This window comes from Myotis daubentonii, chromosome 1, assembly GCF_963259705.1.
Source record: "Myotis daubentonii chromosome 1, mMyoDau2.1, whole genome shotgun sequence".
Taxonomy (NCBI): Eukaryota; Metazoa; Chordata; class Mammalia; order Chiroptera; family Vespertilionidae; genus Myotis; species Myotis daubentonii.
Window position 1 is genome coordinate 21628016 of NC_081840.1, and position 19654 is coordinate 21647669.

General features: G+C 49.4%; 1 long non-coding RNA gene across 1 annotated transcript; it reads right to left on the reverse strand.

Moving 5' to 3' along the window:
• Positions 1-12243: 12243 nt before the first annotated feature.
• On the reverse strand, positions 12244-16048 carry LOC132231253 (uncharacterized). The gene is made up of 3 exons (XR_009452007.1): positions 15597-16048; positions 13992-15298; positions 12244-13862 (listed from the first exon to the last, which is right to left on the reverse strand). It is a non-coding gene; the product is annotated as an uncharacterized LOC132231253 (long non-coding RNA).
• Between the last annotated feature and the right edge of the window lie 3606 nt (positions 16049-19654).

Sequence of the window (19654 nt, forward strand, 5' to 3'; positions counted from 1 at the left end):
TACATGTGGGATATAAAACTGAAAGCAACGAATGAACAAACTAAAACTCATAGACACAGAAACAGTGAGGGAAAGGGGGATAGGAGGGAGGTAGAAAAGGGTAAAAAGGATCAAATATATGGTGACAGAAGACTCGACTTTGGGTGGTGAACACACAATGCAGTATACAGATGGCATATTATAGAATTGTACACGTGAAACCTATATAATTTTATTACCCAGTGCCTCCTGAATAAACTTAATTTTTAAAAAATAAAAATAAAATTGCAATTTCTCTCCCCAATCCTAGACCCAGTGAGTCCCAATCTCTGCTGGTGGGGCCCAGAAAACTGCCCTTCTCCAAAGCACTCTGGGTGGTGTTTTTGTTGCCGGAGCTTCAGAACCACTGCCTTTCAGGTTTTGACAGTCAACACCTCTGCACTGAGGGAGAATCGTTGCGTGGAAGCTGGCTTGGTCTGAGGCCACGAATCTTCGGCCTGCCGCTGACCAGGTGGCCACAGGGCGTTGGGTGCAACCCAGAGGTTTCAAATCTCTGTGTTACTTAGAGATCAGGTAACCTCACTTGGAGCCAGCTCAGTCTGTACAGCTCCAGCATTAATGGGCCTCTGCAGCCATCCTAGATCTGCAGCTGAACTCTTTATGAGGTGTTCTTCACTGAGGAAGAGCCTTCAGCAATGTACCTCTCTCCACCCTGCCCACCCCCAGCCTGGCTCAGTGAGGCTTCCCTCTTGGAGATGCAGTGCCAGTCCCTTTTCCTTCCAGACAAGGCTGGTCTTAGGAGAACATAGACTCTGTAAGACGGAAGCCAGGGTGATGGCTGCACGCTAGGTCCTGGGAAGTAGCCCTCTGAGTGTATAGAGCTACGGAGAAGAAAGGCGCTTTAACTACCTTACTGCCCAACCCAGGCCCAATGTTCTCCTGGCCAGCAACTGCCTCCCAACACATGCCACTGCCATATGACTCTTCCTAAGTACAGCAATCCTTAATTCTTACTGGTCATTTCGTTTATAGAATTTGCACATGCACCACAAGACAAGCAAAGGCTGGCTCACCTTGGCTCATATTTAATTAAGTGGTGCTGGTCCTAGCCAGTTTGGCTCAATGGATAGAGAGCATCAGCCTGCAGACTGAAAGGTCCCAGGTTCAATTCCAGTCAAGGGCACATGCCTGGGTTGTAGGCTTAATCCCCAGTAGGAGACGTACAGGAGGCAGATGATCAGTGATTCTCTCTCATCATTGTTTCTATATCTCCCTTCCTCTCTGAAATCAATAAAGATTTTTTTTTAAAAAAAAAGGAGAGGTGCTGATTTTCTTAGTTGACACGTGTTCACATTGTCCACAGGCTCTCCACCCACAGAATGAAGAGAAAAATTCTATCACTTCTCACATGGTGATCTTCAGGCATCAATTCAGAAAAGGATAAAAGACCACAGGTGTTGAAGCCCGTCTGCCTGGGTTCATATCCCAACTTCACCTTAAACTGTCTGGGGGTCTAGGACATGTTGATTGATCTATCTGTGCCTCCACTTCCTCATGCATAAATGAGGAGACTGTTACTACCTACTGCACAGGGCTGTTGTGAAGATGAAGGAGTTGTTACATGTGAGGCACTGAGAGGAGTGCCTGGCTCATAGTAAGCACCAAGTGCTGGCTGCTGGAATGTCTGCTCTTCAATGTTGAAGAAATTAGTCATCATGCAAATTTCCCTCATTTACACAACCCACTCACATACACACAATATACACATACACACAAGCACACAACTAAATACACCCAACATCCACAGCACATGCAACACACAACACACACAGAACAAAATATACCAAGACACACAGTCAAGCATTGTTTCATGCTCTGTAGATGGTGGTTTCAGCCCATTTTAAAACCAAATCCCTGATAACATACACCCATGATGCTCATTGCTCTTCCCCATTGTATGTCATTGTGACATCATGCAATGTCACAATGTCATAAAGCAATTTACCAACCGCTCATTCTAATTGCTCTCAGAGCAGAATATTCACCACCAATTTTGTTCCATAAGCTTCTTAGCCATAGGGTCTTCTCCACCACAGTGTGGTGTTCCAGTGCAGAGCTTTGGATGACATATTATAGAATTGTACACGTGAAACCTATATAATTTTATTACCCAGTGCCTCCCGAATAAACTTAATTTTTTAAAAAATAAAATAAAATTGCAATTTCTCTCCCCAATCCTAGACCCTCTGACCAGGTGGCCTTGGAGTCAGAAGGACACAGGTTCAAATCCTGACATCATGACTTAACGGGCTCTATGACGTGGACAAGCTGCTAAAGTTCTCTAGCTGTGGCATCATTCTCGGTTTATGAATGAGGAAACAAAGAACCAGAAAGAACAAACTGGTAAACATGAGCCTCACGTTGTTGTCTATGAAAAAGATTCACCTAGCATGGTTCTAAGGAATGAAAAGATAAGGCATGGACCACATTTAGATTAGTGCTTGGGACATACTAACAGCATATGCCAAGGTAACATATGTTGGGTAAGTGGTAGTGGTGATGATGGACTATTCCTTTAAGTGAGGAAAAAAAGTGCTTTGAGTAAATTGTTGACAGTTAGTGGGACTCACTGATGGTGACTTACGTTCCACTCACACATTTGGGCTCCAGATCCCATAAACTTCGACCCAAATTATGTTGTAACTGCACCATTTCCCTTCATGAAATTTGAGAGGTGATGTTTTGACATTGTTTCATTTCATTTCATTTCCTTCTAATGGGTGGGCTTAACTCATTTCTCAATTTAGGCAGAGCAAAAGGGAGAAGTATTTTAAGTTGTAGTGATAGTCCATGTTGGGCTTACCTTCTGGTCCCTGAGAGTGGGCCCAGAATTCTCTTACATTCTCCTAAGGTATTTGGGCTGGTCCAGTTCCTCTAAGTGCCAAATATAATCCTTTCCTTAGCTTCCTCCAAAGCTGCCCCTTTCTCCTTCCTCCCCCCCCCTTGGCATTCGGGTGCCTTAACATTAACTTTTGAAAGAACATTCCTAGGGAGCATTCACTTCTGTTCTTCTGTCTGACTGAAGGAAGATATAGCCCACGTTATGGGTGACACAATTGAGGCTCAGAATGGTGAACCAAACCCTGATGTCAGCCTTCAAGCAAATGCCACTGTCTCCTGGTACAAGAAGCGAGTCTTTAACTGACAGACACTTTTATAAAAAACTAGAGGCCCGATGCACGAAATTCGTGCCTGGGGTGGGGGGGCCTCAGCCCGGTCTGTGCCCTCTCGCAATCTGGGAGCCCTCGTTCCTAACCGCCCTCCTGCTTGCTCCTTACTGCTTGGCTTGCCACTCCTTAGTGCTGCTGTGGTGGTGGGAGAGGCTCCCACCACTGCCACTGCACTTACCAGCCGAGAGCCCAGCTTCTGGCTGAGTGGCACTCCCGCTGTGGCTGTGGGAGCACACTGACCACCAGGGGCCAGCTCCTGCATTAAGCATCTGCCCCCTGGTGGTCAATGCGCATCATAGCGACTGGTCGTTCTGGTCGTTCCACCATAATGGTCGCTGGGCTTTTATTATATAGACTAGAGGCCCGGTGCACAAAAATTTGTGCACTCGGGGGGGGGGGCCCCTCAGCCCGGACTGTGCCCTCTCGCAGTCTGGGACTCCTCGGGAGATAATGACATGCTGGCTTAGGCCTGCTCCCGGGTGGCAGAGGGCAGGCCCAATCCCTAGGTGCAGCCCCTGGTTGGGCTCAGAGCAGGGCTGATTGGGGAGTTGGGGCACCGCCCCCTGTCATGCACAGAGCAGGGCGGATTGGGAGGTTGTGATGCCACCCTCAGTCATGCTCAGGGTAGGGCCGATTGGGGGGTTGGGGCACCGCCCTCTGTCACACTCAAGGCAGGGTCGGTGGGGAGGTTGCGGCGCCACCCCCTGTCACGCACAGAGCAGGGCCAATCAGGGGGTTGGGGCGCTGCCCCCTGTCATGCACAGAGCAGGGCCCATCAGGGGGGTTGGGGCTCCGTACCCTGTCATGCACAGAGCAGGGTCAATCAGGGGGTTGGGGAGCTCCCCCCTGTCACTCACAGAGTAGGGCCGATAGGGGAGTTGGGGCACTGCCCCCTGTCACACACAGAGCAGGGCGGATCAAGGGGTTGGGGCACCGCCCTCTATCACCCACAGAGCAGGGCCGATCAGGGGGTTGGGGCACAGCCACTGTCACACTCAGGGCAGGGCTGATGGGGAGGTTATGGCTCTACCCCATCACACACAGAGCAGGGCCCGTGGGGGGGGGGGGCAACACACGCTGTCACACACAGAGCCGCAGGGTGATCAGGGGGTTGGGGCGCCTTCCCCTGTCAGGAACAGAGCAGGGCGGATAGGGAGGTTGTGGCCCCGCCCCCTGTAACACACAGAGCCGCAGGGCGATCAGGGGGTTGGGGAGCTCCCCCCTATCAGGCACAGAGCAGGGCCAATCAGGGGGCTGGGGTGCCACACCCTGTCACACACAGAGCCGCAGGGCAATCAGGGGGTTGGGGAGCTCCCCCTATCACGCACAGAGCAGGGCTGATCAGGGGGTTGGGGCACCTTCCCCTGTCACGAACAGAGCAGGGCGGATAGGGATGTTGTGGCCCCACCCCATCACACACAGAGCCGCAGGGCGATCAGGGGGTTTGGGCGTTGCCCCCTGTCACGCTGATCCTGGTGCCGGGAGGCCTTGCGGCTCCTCTGATCCTGGTGCTGGGAGGCATATTACCCTTTTACTATATAGGATAGAGGCCTGGTGCATGGGTGGGGGCTGGCAGGTTTGCCCTGAAGGGTGTCCTGGATCAGGGTGGGGGTCCCCACTGGGGTGCCTGGCCAGTCTGGGTGAGGGGATGATGGCTGTTTGCAGCTGGTCACACACCCTTCAGGGTGGGGTTCCCCACTGGGGTGCCTGGCCAGCCTGGGTGAGGGGATGATGGCTGTTTGTAGCTGGTCACACACCCTTTAGGGTGGGGGTCCCCACTGGGGTGCCTGGCCAGTCTGGGTGAGGGGCTGAGGGCTGTTTTCAGGCTGGTGGGTGACTGAAGCTCCCAACTGCTCCTTTTTTTCTTTTTTTTTAATTCTGGGCCAGCTTTAGCTCTGACTCCAGCTCTGAGGCCTCTGCTGCTGAAAGCAGGTATCTGGTTTGTTTGTGTTCTATAATCAAAACACTGTATCAACTCCAGCTCTGAGATCCCGGCTCGCTGAAAGCAGGTTTCTGGGGTTTTGTTTAGCTTCTATATTTGTAACAATGTTTCAAACTGCAAGCTCAGAGGCCGGCAAGGTAGGCGGGGAACGTTGGTTTCCTCCATCACTGAAGCAAGCAAGCCTCATGTTAGTTTCAAGCTGCCTGGCTGCCGGCCGCCATCTTGGCTGGCAGTTAATTTGCATATCGCCCTGATTAGCCAATGGGAAGGGTAGCGGACGTATGCTAATTACCATGTTTCTCTTTTATTAGATAGGATTGTGTTAAAATATACATAACAGAATTTACCATTTCAATCATTTTTAAGTGTACAGTTCAGTGGCATTCAGTGCATTCCTGACGTTGTGCAACCATCACCACCATCCATCTCCAGAACTCTTTTCATCTTCCCTGACTGAAACTCAGTACCCATTAGACACCAACCCCCACCCCCCACCCCAGCCCCTGGCAAGCACCCCTCCACTTTCTGCCTTGATAATTGTGACTACTCCAGGAACCTCATATAAGAGGAATCATACAGTGTGTGTCCTTTCATGTGACAGACACTTTTACAGCAAAATTTCTGGAGGAAGTTTCCCAGATCTGTTCCTCCGCTGCATTTGTTAAGGCAGGTGTTGCACATTAGCCAGAAAGGATGTCTATTCTAACCCTAAAGTAACCCGCCCCCACGGACATGAACACCGTCGGGACCCTGCCCTGCAAAGCAAGTACTTTCTAATGCTTTGTTTTACACTGAATGCTGGCCCTTCCTCTTCTCCTCCAGATAATTGCTTGAATTGTGGTCATCAGCAAGAAATGAAGCAAGAAAAGCTCCTGGAGAAGGACATACGATATTCCCACCTCTCAGGTTCCCAAAGGTCCCTGTCTCCTCTACCGGCCTCTGCGTGTGTGTGGTGTTTTTGTTTTAAAGATCTCTGTGATCCACTTCAATTCATGTTTTGCCCAGAAAGCTAACACAGCTGCAAAGCCTTTCTGCCCGGAACGCCTTCCAGCTTTTCCAGAGTCCCCTTTGCCGGTTCAGTGGCCCCCTCCCTCCCTCTCAGACCTCTGAGCCACTGCCCCCCAGGCCGCCTGCCCAGCTCCTGGGAGAAGGCACTGCTGCCTGTGGAAGTGGCCATGCCTTCTCTGTGCAGTTTCTTTGACTTGGAGAAGCTCAGGCCCCGGGGCACCCCAGCCCCCTCTCTGGGCTTCCCCCTCAGAGACCTGGCTCTGCTGCCTGCTGGTAAACTGGACTGGTTGTCACCATGACAACAGCCTGGCCCAGGGCCTGGATGACGCCAGGACTGACTCCCTCCCCTGCCTCACCCAAGTCTGTTTGTTTGGGTTCCAGCTGCTTTTGTTGCTTGTCAGTTTGAGGCAGCTTTGTTGCTGATTGGCTGCAGGGGCTGGGCTTGGAGTCCCTGGATACCAGGAAGTCAGCTCCCTGCTCGGACAGGAATTTCCTGGCACGCTGGGGTATTTCCCCGCCACTGTACCTAGAGCTAGAAGAGCCCTTCAGGCAAAGCAGAGCCCTCAAGAAATGGGGGTGTCGGATAATCAGCTAATGCTCTGACCCCGCAGGCAATTTCAATCAAGGGCACGATCACAAGCCCGAGTTGGATTCGATTGGTGATGCCACACTCAGGGCCAGAGGCCAGCCTGTTGTTTGATAAAACAAAAGAAACAATAGATGTTGACAGAACAGTCCAGCTGTGCAGAAATATCCAAAATAAATAAGCCCAGGAAGAAGGAGGAAACTGTGTGGGTTTTGAGGAAGTTTAAGCGAATGTGGCGACAGACACCCAAATGAATTTTCAGCTCAACACTTGGGGAGGTTTTGCCCCTATTGTTTGGGTAACTGTTGAAGCAGGAGTCTGGAACATTGTGACTAATTGGAAAAGAGACCTTCTAGCCTTTTGCCGTTTCATCAGGCTTTTATCTCCCGAATAACTTGCTTGGCTGCCAGGGCTCCTGGATTTACCCCCCGATCCTCTGATTTGTGATATAAAAGGTGCTTTTCTTCATTGTCCTTCGGAGCTGTGTCAGGACATCCTCAGCTCCGCATCTGTCAAAAGTGGGGGAGGGAGCGGGCAAACACAGCCAACCGGCCAACGGAGCTCAGGCCTGGACTTAGTGAGCTGCTCGCATCATGGTTCACTCCCACCTGTGCCTTTTCTCTGGGGATCTTGACACTCTTTTAACATAAGGAGGACACCAGTCTTGGCCATATTGGGCAGAATTCCCCAGACAATTCCTGTCTTAATTCGTGACCCACAAAATCATGAGATATGATAAGTTGGTTGCTGTCTTACACACACACACACACCCCAAAAAATAAAGTTAGTTACATCTGTATTAAGTATCTAAAACATTAAGAAAACATGAAATAGAAGGAATGAGCTATATTTCTAGTTAGCAAGCCAGAGTTAAGGTAGATTTAGATATAAGAATTTAGGGTTAAATGTCTTGGCCTCCTAAATCCTAAAGCTTGAAGGAGAATCCAGGGGTGCAAATTCTCAACCCACAGTGGTTCCTCCTACAAAACCTTGTGTCACTGACAAGCACCCTCTTTTGGCTTGGGGTGCTTTCTCCAGCCATGCTGCAGCTTGTAAAGGGATTTGTAGAATATGATGTCCATTCCTTCATCAAATGTGTAGTGAGCACACAGGCCCTGGGGATACAGCCTGCCTCTGACACAGGCTCCCTACCCTAAGGGGCTGACAGTCACTTGAGCTTCCTGACATCTCTGAGAGTGTTGGGCCAGCTTTATAACTCCCGTTGGATAGATAAGGAACTGAGACGCGGATAAAACGCTGCTGTTATTGATAATTCAGGACTGGGTCTTAGGACTCAAGGAAACAAAGAACCTCTCATTAAACATTAAATTGGGCCCAAATTTCTCACCCTCCATAGCCATACCCTGCCTCGTCGCGCTCTCTTCCCTAACCTTGAGTTCCCTCCAGCTTGGAATATCACTCCGTGGTCCCCTAAACCACAGAACCCACCTCCACACTCTTGTGGCCCCAAATGCCCTCCCTGCCACGTCATCTCTGCAGTCACTGTCCTTTCAAAGCCCGCCTCTGGTCTCCCTCTTCCCTGAGACCCTCCCACTCTCCTCAACATCTTGCCCTCTGGCAGCCCAGGTCCCCTCACATGCATTTGGGGACGTATATCCAGGCAGGCATCTCACTGTATACCCTGTCACATCAGGGACATGGCCTTCGGAGGAGATCAGACTGAACCCTTTGGGTTCAAATCTTGGATCTGCCACCTACTAGTACTGTGATGGGAGGAAAGTGGTGTCCCCTCAACTCTGATTTTCTCATGGGGATAACATGGTAGTGATTCCTACCGAACGAGGCTGTTCTGAAACTTAAAAGATGTGTTTAAAGCACTTGGCACAAAGTAAGCACTCAGCACCTTATATGTCTAAGTCATTCAACATGTTCAACTTGGTCTCTTGCTTAAAAAGCAATACAGGCCCAGCTGGCATGGCTCGGTGGTTGAGCCTCAACCTATGAACCAGAAGGTCACGGTTCGATCCCCGGTCAGGGCACATGCCTGGTTGCAGACTCCATCCCCAGTGAGGGGTGTGCAGGAGGCAGCCGATCAATGATTCTCTCTCATCATTGATGTTTCTATCTTTCTCTCTCTCTGAAATCAATTATATATATATATATATATATATATATATATATATATATATATATATATATACACACACACACACACACACACACACACACATACATACATACATATATGTTTTTTTTCATTTTTTTTTAAAAGCAATACAGACCTTGAGGCATCTAGGACAGCCTTAGACGTGTACAGGGAGATATAACCCGGCCACCACGTGGGAAACAGGGCTGATATAGGAGGCAAGGGGCCTAAAGCCCACAGTATTTTTAGGAACCAATGGACATGTTTTCTTTTTTAAATTACAAGAAAATATAGGGTATCTCAAAATTCACACAAGATTTGCAATTCAATTCAATTGCAAATCTTGCGTGAATTTTGGGACACCCTATATATTTTATGTCAAAAAAAATGATGTAGATTTTAATATACTCGCCTTTATGCCAATGCAATAATAATAAAATATAATTTTTATAGAGGAAGGGGCACACAAAGGCCAAAGTGCTTACAGCCCATGGAAATTATAATGAAGGAAGCCCTCTGCTATTTAAAAAATAAAAGGGGGGGAATAAAATAAAATATAAAAAGAGGGAGGGAGGGCAAACAGCCGCAAAAGAACAAGGAAATTACTGAGTAGGTGTGTGTAAAGGCTCCTCCCAACCCTAACATCCTCCAGTTTCGCAAGTTCCTCTTGTCTCAACACGGCCGGGATCCCTTACAGAGTCAAAGGTACATTTTCTAACGCTATCATAATCTTTTAGCAGATCTTGTTCCCCAAGAATTGTGTGTTTTAATCTAACATTCATGCATGCTGTCTTTTATCTACTTGGTCAGTTGTCATGCCCTTCAGTGGCCGACAGAGGGCACAGCGACTCAGCCTTAAGCTTGAGGATCACAGTGGCCTGTAGGTGAGAAAGAGGTTGTAGTTTGAGCATCTTGGCTCTCAGAATGGTCCAACAGCATGGGAATCGCCAGGTGCTTGTTAGAGATGCAGAATCTTGGCCCATACTCTAGACCTCCAGAATCAGAATTTGCATGTTAAGAATATCCCCCAAGTAATTTACATATATATATATATATTAAGTTTGAGAAACACTGATTTAAAGTTTTTAGTTTTGGAAAGGGAAGCCTGCTTCCTCAGGACAAAAGGGGGATGAGAGAGGAACGGGCTGAGGCATCCCTCGCAGTCCCCAAATCTGTTCCTTCAACCAATCAGCCAGCATCAATCAAGACGGAGGTAAGCCAGAGGAGAGGTGCAAATGCATTTTACAGGTCACAAATGAAGTGGCTTATTCTTCTGCCATTTCAATAAATGTTTATTGAGTGCCTACTACGCGCTGGCCATCAAGGACACAATAGTGAGCAAATTAAAAGGTGCTGGTCCTGGTGCCCTGGAGCTTTCAGCCCAGGAGGGACACCAAAGGGTGCATAATCACAAACATACACAACTACCAACCCTGGCATTGATATCCGGGTGCTGAGGGCCTGAGAGAGGAACAGGAGGCAGCGGGCTGGGTTATACCGAGCGGTCAGGGAAGGCCTCTGTAAAGAATTGAGCTTTAAGCTTGAGACCTGAAGGCTGACTAGGAGTTAGCCAGAAAAAGAGAAGTTCCTGGCAGGGCAAAGGTCAGGCAACGGGGAGAAACATGGCGCCCTCAAGGAACTGAAAGAAGACTGGCATCGAGTGATGCAACACGAGGCTGAGAGGAAGGCAGAACGCAGCCTGGAGAGGGCCAGGGACCAGAGGACACAGCTCCACCTCAGATCTTACACAGCAACTGGCACATGCTCTGTTTCTGGGGTCCCTGCTCCAAATGGCCCCCATGAACATCTCGCCCCTGTCCATTGAGTTCCCGTTCTCCCCCACAGCCCACTCTCTCCTTTGCTAACTTTGCCTCACCCTACCCACCATCAACCCCTTCTTTGTTACTTGTCCATTTCTTCCTGCCACTCTCCAGCGAGAGTCTTTCCCATTCACCATTTAAACCTGCCCCGGGTATCCCCCCAACTTTCCCAGGCAACCAGACCTCAATTTCAAGATATCTTCCCTGGAAAACGACAATCTGTAAATCAGAAACAAGCGCCGTTGACTAAGGGCTTATCACGTGCTGTGTCAGACACCACTTGACACATTTTTCATCCAATCCTCACAACAGTCTTATTGGATTGCTACTATCACTCCAGTTCTGCAGTTGAGGAGATTGTGTAGAGAGAGCAGTTTCTGTAAGATTACACAGCTAGAAACTGGTTGAGCCACGGCTACCTTCCATTGGTATCAGGGACTGCACACTGCTACTACTCTGCTCGGATCATTTTAAAAGTATTTTTTTTCTTATTAAAAGAGCAATATGCATTTGCCCCCCAAAAAATCAGAAAGTAAAACAAAGAGAAAATAAAAACACATTTCCTCCTCCACAGAGACAACCAATATCAGCACCTTCATGACTTTTTAAGCCATGATTCTACCCTTGAGTTCGGTTCTAGGTGCTGAAAACACGTGTTTGGAATGAGGGTTCGAGATTCCTCTGTGACCCCCAAATAGGTCCTCAGGTAGGTGAGTCCAGGTGTTGGAATCCCTGGTCAACAACTTAGTGCAGAGCCTGACCTGCGGGGAGCAAACCACTCCTCGTGGGTCACAGGGGACAAGAGCTGTCACGTGGAAGGACCATAAAAGTGACTCCCAACACGCTTGGGATTGCAACACCTTGTTCTTGGGTTTTGCAACCCTCCTTCCCCTTCAGAAAGAACTCAAAGGACTCCATAGGGCATTTGCATATTCCATTCAGTACTTTTCCACATGTGCTGCTGAAGGGAATTAATTTGGCTTTCAGACTGTCATACCCTCCTTCCCCTCACCCACTGGATAAGCGCTGGCAATCAAGCTGGGGTGCCCTCCATCAGGGCTGGGAATGGCAGCTCTGAGAAGCTATTGCAGGCAGGTTCTGCTATGGAGGAGGCCACACAAGGCCTGGGACTCCAACTCCGGGGGAAGGATGTCTCAGGGCCATTTATATACACACACACACACACACACACACACACACACACACACACACTCAACAACAGGCTTCTAAGGCCCACACCCTCTCCTGATTTGGTCCCCCATCCTGGGAAGGAGAACAGGAAGGGCCTAAAGCTGCTGGCACCAGCCCCACTGGGTCCACACCCTCAGTGCAGCCCTTGGGCAGAAAATGTTCCTAGAACTAATGTGCAAGTCAAACCATTTCTGGTTTCTTCAGATGCCATGATATCTCGTCAAAGCCCAGACCCAGGGCCTGCCCTCCTACTCCAAAGCTCTGTAACTAGAGCTGGTCTCATTGCTATTCAATATGTTCAATCTTTCTTGAAACATGAAAGATTTTGAAGATCCTATTCTCCTTTATATGTTGCTCTTCTCATTGATAATAACTATAGCTTCTGTTTATTTTTAAATATATTTGTATTGATTTCAGAGAGAAAGGGAGAGGGAGAAAGAGATAGAAACATCAATGATGAGAATCATTGATCGGCTGCCTCCTGCATGCCCCACACTGGGGATTGAGCCTGCAACCTGAGCATGTGAATCAAACCGTGACCTCCTGTTTCATATGTCGACACTTAACCACCGAGCCATGCCGATCTGGCTATAGCTTCTGTTTGTTAAGCTCCTTCTATAACAGGCATTTACAAGCAATGTAATGCGCATGACAGTCTTTTTAGGGAGGCACAATTATCCCCATTTCTCAGATAAGAAAATTGAGGTTCCAAGAAGCAGAGTGATCTGCCCAAGGTCACATAACTGCTAACAGAGACAAGAGCCAACCCAGACCTGACTGACCCCAAAGCTCATGCACTGCCCTGGGAGGTCGGTGCAGAAGAGAACGGAGAGATCATATAATGTCCCCCTATTCCATTTACATGGCAACTAAGCTGAAAAATTCATTTACAAACTGTTATATAGCACTTACTATGTGCCAGGCACTATTCTGGCACTTTGCAAATTATCAACTCCATTTTTCCTCATCATCTCACTATGAGATGGGTACTTGTGCTTACAGATGAGAAGACTGAGGCACAGAGAGGAAACCTGCCCAAGGCCGCACAGCGAGTGGTGGCATCTGGATCTAAAACTGGCTCCAGAGCCTGTGCTTCCTCTCTGATCCCTGGAGCAGAGGCTCCCTTTCCTAGTTTTTCATCCTGTGAATCTCCCATGTCGCCACCTTCCTCCTCCTTCCTCTGAGAGTCCACTTCAAACTTCCTCACCCCTCCCTGGGTGGTGGTGGTGGTGTTCCCTTGTGAAACTGCTCTGTGAAACTCCTGATTGTGCAAGGCTCTATTTTATTAGATCACTATCTAGATTCCCCCAAAGAACTTCGAGTTCTGGAAGGTCAACTGAAGCCAGGGCCTAGAGCTGCTTCTGTAGAAATTAACCCATTAATTAAGCACTTAAGCAGCTTATTGAGAGCAGTTTTTGTCCCCAGCCCTGTGCTGGGCACTGTGAACACAAAAGATACACAAGACATGGCCCCAGGCTTCAAGGAAACAACAGTAAAAACAGCTGTGTGCTGGGTCTGTGTACTTCAAAAGGCACATAGGAGAGGAGAGTCAGGAGAGTTATGAAGGAGGTGGAATTTGAAATAGAATTTGAAGAGAGTGTGGGGAGGCAGGGTTTGGCTAGCAGGCAGGAAAAAAGCAGTCCAGACAAGGAGGGGGAAAAACAGAAGTGTTTTCTGCATCCAAATCGACCAGATCATAAGAAATGAGAGAGAGAGAGAGAGAGAGATTATCTTCTGCCAAGTTTTGCTGTTTCCAACAGAGTAAACAAAGAAAATCTTTTCCCCCAACCTGCGCCGCCAAGACGCGGCTTCTGAAATTCGAGGCGCTCTGCCTCACATGTCCACCAGGGGGCAGAGCGGCTGCTTCTGCTCTTTTAGCTTTAAGTTGGAATCAGAGAGGAAGGTGGCGGATCCCAGACACCACCTCAAATCAGCCAGTTGGGATGTCCCGAGGCAGCAGCAGACAGTCCTCTCAGTCTGAGGTGTCTTCATAGTCAGCCTAAAAGTTAGGCAAGAAATAGAATATAGACTGTAAGAGGAAGTTGAGTGAGACCGAAAAGGAAGACAGAGACAACAGAGGCATTCCCCCAAAGGCTCTAACCATTCTGTACCATTAAAAAAAACAAACCTTCCAAAGATGAGAAAAGGGATTTCCATGGGTTCGGACGACGCGTGCCGTCTGCTGCTGTCTTGGCTGAGAAAAGCTTAGTGCAAGACTTGGGTAACTGTGAAAAACGACCAGCTGCTGCTAAGACTGATGTCAGGACAGCTGAGTCTCTGGATAAAGGTGGCCATTCCAGCCCTTGTAAGGAGGAATGCTTGCAGCTTTGGGGGTATACACCTCCTGGCCATCACCCCACGTCCTGGTGTTATGCTGTGGGCTGTGTAGGACAGCAAAGGTGCCTAAAGGCGCCCCGAAGTCAGTACTGATTTTTACTATACGCCCCCACCAGCTCAGCCAGGCAGTAGGGTCCTGAAGCCACAGAAACCGGAGGTAAAGAGCACCTAGGTGAGGTGGAAGGGGCACTAGGTTGAAGTCGGAGATCCTGGCTTTTCTTGCGCTCTCCCTCCAGAAAGCACGCCCATGCCTTTGCCTTCCCCCCTCTGCTCGCCCCCCTCCCCGCCCCCCTCGGGCAAGTATCTCCTAAATTCTAAGGCCCCCCGTGAAGATTTGCAACCAGGGGAGCAATGGACAGTGGGAGCTGTCCCGGGCTAAGCCCTGAATCTGTCTCCCAGCTCCCTTTTCTCTGACTCTCCAGTGAGCTGACAGCGGTCCCACCAAAGCTAATTTCTTTCCTTATACCATTTCTAGAGCCAAAGCAGCCCCACCCAGGCTCTCTCCTGTTGCTTCTTCTATCCTCAGCCCTACCTAGTTTCACTGTCCCCGGCTTTAATAAGTAAATAAACAAATACTCCTGGCTTTTATCTGTCTTTTCAGCTGTGCTGTGCGTGTTTGGATGGGTGAACCAACTTCTCTGACCCTTAGTCTCCCCATGTGTGAAACAGAAAGGCTGAACTAGAGAATAACCTCTGAACTTCTGAAAAACACATTCTTTTGGCCAGAAGAACTGAGGGTGTGAGGGAAGGGGGGGGGGCACACGACTGAGCGGCTTGAAGGGTTAACCCCAACGCCCCCCCCCCAAAGCGGGCTCCCCAGAGGGAGGGTGGGGGGGCGGCTCCCGCAGTGGTCACTGCGACACTTCCCGCCTCACCCCCGCCCCCTCAGGCCCGCGGCACACGCCCACGGCTCCCTCAGACACTTCTGGAATCTCGCCGGATTCCTCCCAGGAATGCTTATTGCCCTTTATCCCTGCAAATCGCTTTACATCAGCAACCTTGCGGCACGATTATTAATCATCGCCATAGTCCTCCTTCCGCCTGTCAAAGGAATTGCGGGGTCCGGATTTATGGAGATGAAATCCGAAGGTAATTTGCCTGTGGTTAATTCAATGATCAGTTAACTAAAATTAATTACGCGCCTAATATGGGCAAGCCGCAAAGAGACACACGAATCCAGTTACTATGGGTCACAATTGTAGGGGTCCTCAGCGAACTGCACTGACATTCCATGATGTCCGGGGGGGGGGGGGGGTAGAAGGCGACAGACGATCTCCCCGGACAAGTCTGACCGCCCCGCCCCCCCCCCCATCCATTTCCCACGCCGGGGGAAGGGAAACGACCTTCCCAAGGTCACTCATCCCCCCCCTCAGGGGCAACAGTGACCCCCCCAAACCTCGCTCTGCAAAGCTTTCCACTGCGCCGAGGGCGAGAATCTGAAGTTCAAGCCGATAAAACAGGAAACGGAGTTAGGCGCAGGGGTGGCTGTTCCCATCATTGCTGGCCGCCGAGGGTGAACACCGTGACCCCGGCTCACCCACCGGGATCATTCGAGACAGTCCCAACCCCTGACTGCGGCCTCCCAGGTCAAGGGCCGGTGGAGACCTCAGCGTCATCCCCCCGCCGCCCGCGTCCCCTCCCGGTCCCTCGGCGACCCCGGGGTCCCCGGGAGGGCGAGGGGCACGTGGCACGGAGCCAAGGTCAGCCCCCCACGGGGGCGTGTCCCGGACGGGGCGGGGCGGGGCGGGAGTCGGTTCCCAGCCTCCACCCGTTGGGCGGCGCGGTGGCGGCGCCAAATAAGGGCAGAGCGGAAGCGGCGGGCAGACGTCACGGCGCCGGGTGCGGGCCGCGCGGCGGGGCGGGTGACGGGAGGCGCTGACGGCGCCTACGTGTCACCATGGAAACCAAACAGTAAACAGAGGACTCGGGAGCTCCTGACGCGGCCTGACCGGACGACCTGCCCTGGAGCAAAGGGCCAGAAGCTGGGGAGGGCCGGGCGGAAGCTGGGCCGAGCGCCCCTTCCGGGAGGTCCCTGGGAGTCAGCGCGACCTGTTGCAACCCCGGAGCCAGCAGGGACAGGTCGGGAATAGAAAGGAGCGCTCCTGGATGGAAAGCCTGCCTGGTTTTTGTTTTGTTTTGTTTTGTTTTGTTTTGTTTTGTTTTGTTTTGTTTTGTTTTGTTTTGTTTTCGAAGAGCTTCCATTGGCCTCCAAGGCTGTTGGGGATATTGGTTTTGCTTTGTTTTTTTCTAACTAGTGGCTTTGGAGCCACGGTGCCCGGACTTCAACTCTGGCTCCCCGACTCTGGTTGGATGATCTTGAGCAGGTGACCATCCTGTGCCCCTACACTTGTTTATCTAGAAAACAAGGGGAATAGCAGGACTTCCCTGCTAGCGTGGTATTAATGCATTAATACAGATGTGTGTGTAACTGTCTAGCACATGTTTTAGTCTTACAATGAACAATTTTAAAAGAACTTCCCACTCTAAAGCTAGTATTACGGTTTCATAAAATACTTAACGTGTTAACTGAAATGGGCTCTTACCAAATAAAAACATGGCTTGTCTCAGTTTGCACTGCTTCGTGGTTTTAATTTTGAAACACAAAAACTCCAAATGGTATATAGACTAACAGAACTTACGGACCTCAACTTCTGTTTCTTTGTCTTTCAGGCCATTGTGCTGTCTTCTCTTCAGATCTGCTGTTTAAACACAGTGTTGGGTGCTACCAGAGTCAGACACTGCATTCAAAATGATCACAGCGATTCTGAACCATTACAGACCTTTAAAGTGAAGGCACATAGCAAAGTCCGGGTGTTGGGAACCAGCTGTTTGTGTAACTGGGAGTTTCCTTCCATGTAGAATAGATTGCTTTAATGGTAAGTAATTTTTAAATGAAGCTTACATATACATTTAAAAAAAGTTCAACAGTAATCCCAGCAACTGTTAAGAACGTAAAACAAGATTTTTTTCAGAAGGGTTTTGTCACTGACAACATCTAGAATTGCCAATTTATGGTGTTTTACTACTACGTTTAAATTCTCAGCAGGTGTTGTGACCCCTTTTGGATGACCAACCCTAGGGCGACTCCCATAACTCCTGCCTCCTGGTGTCCATGCCTTTGTGTGGCTCAGTGGTTGAATCATCAACCTGAGCACCGGAGAGTCTCGGGTTCGATTTCCAGTCAGGAGCATGTGCCTGGGTTGCAGATTCCATCCCTGGTCCTGGTTGGGGCTCAATGGGGAGGCATCCAATATCTCTCTTTCAATCTTCCTCTCTCCTACCTTCCCTCCCTCCCACTCTCTCTCAAAACCAATAGAAAAAAATATCCTTGGGTGAGAATTACAACAAAAATTTTTTTTAAGAAATAAAAGAGCCAGGCCCTTAGATATACAAGGAAATAAAGTCTGTCAAAAACCAGAATGAGCTCAGAAGCAGACTCTACCCTGTTCAAGCATCTAGCTGAGAACGCAGTTTGGCTAGCACCTTGATTGCAGCCTTGTGAGGCCTTGAACAGAGGACCGACCCACAGAGACAGTGAAGCTGCCCAGCGTGTGGTAATCTGTTACACAGAAATACAACGCAAATCCACCCTCTCTGCCTGCACCTGGGACAGACGGGCTCCTGCCTCCTGGCATTTGGCATCCCACTGCAGCACCCCATACACGGCTCAGGCCTGCCACCCTAAGGGATGCGCTATGGGCCCTTCAGTGTCTTTCCTCACAAGTCATTAGATATTGTCAGAGTTTAAAAGCTGGAAAGGGAGTTTTGAGATTTTTGAAACACACTCCTGATTTTTTTTAAATATATTTTTATTGATTTCAAAGAGGAAGGGAGAGGGAGAGAGACATAGAAACATCAATGATGAGAGAGAATCATTGATTGGCTGCCCCCTGTACACCCCACTCTGGGGATCGAGCCTGCAACCTGGGCATGTGCCCTTACCAGGAATTGAACTGTGACCTCCTGGCTCATAGATTGACGCTCAACCACTGAGCCACACCAGCCGGGCCCCACTCCTGACTTGGTAGACCGAGGAAACAGTCTCAGAGGGCTTAGAGCAGGGGTGGGCAAACTTTTTGACTCGAAGGCCACAATGGGTTCTTAAACTGGACCGGAGGGCCGGAACATGGATGGAGTGTTTGTGTGAACTAATATAAATTCAAAGGAAACATCATTACATAAAAAGGTACGGTCTTTTTTTTTTTTAGTTTTATTCATTTCAAACGGGCCGGATCCGGCCCACGGGCCGTAGTTTGCCCACGGCTGGCTTAGAGTCTTACCCTAGGTCACATAAATACATATTTAGGGGCAGATTTGAACATTCTAGCAGAGCAGGTAAGCACTTTGGACTTTAGAGTCGCAAAGAGCTGACTTCAAACCTCAGATCTTATGTTTATCAATGGTGTGACGTTGGTTGACTTATTTAACCTTTCCTAGATCGTTTTCCTGTCTATAAAATGAGGATCCTGATCATATCTGCCTCACAGGGTTGTTGTGAGGACTAAAGGAGAGCATCCATTCAACAAAAAGTATTGCACACCCATTATGTGCCAGTTGCCAGAAGTGAAATGGTTAGCAGAGACTGTGGTCCCTGCTTTAGCATTGCCTGTGAAGTGCATAGCTCAGTCTGGCACAGAGCAAGCACACATGTAAAATGTTAGCCATTATCAATATTATATTCTAGGGCTCCAGGTTCTATTCCGATCACATGCCTCCAGGCAAACTCCATAAATTCACATCATAGAACCTCTTTGTGTCATTCCAACTGCCTACATCCCCTACCCCCCCCCCCCAAGAAATTGCATAGGTATCGCTAACTCAACATGTCCAACCCAGAACTTACCGTCTTATCTCCCAAACCTGCTCTTCTTCCTACAGTCACAAAGTCATTGGTGAAACCACAGCCTCCGTGTGTGTCAAGCATGGTAAACCTGGGAGTGAGCTGGAATTCCTCCCTCACCCTCACCTCCCACATCGACTCAATCACCAAGTCCAGACAGTGCTACCCCCTAATTACCTCTCGTTCCCTCTACATTCCCACCACCACTGCCTTGGTTCAGCCTACACACAACTGAACTAAGTAAATACCAGGCGTTTCATGCTCTGGCCACAGCTATCTCTTTAGACCTACCTCCAGCCCCCTCCACTTTGATGCTGCAGTATTGATGCAAATGAAATCAGATGTACGGGATGCTCTTTAATTTACATCTCCCACCGTCTCCTCCCCCACCCCCACAGTTTATAGTCCAGCAAAACCAAGTGCATTGTTTTACGAGTCTGTGTCTTTACAGTGCTTTCCCTCTGCTCCCTGGAACCCCTCCAACTCTCACTTGCTCATTCTAGCGAACTCCATTCACCTTTGAAGCCCAGCTCAGAGGTCCCTTCTCAGAGGCTCCCTAGAGTTCATCCACTCCCTCCTTCGTGCAAAACCTGCACCTCGTGTTAATTTTCATT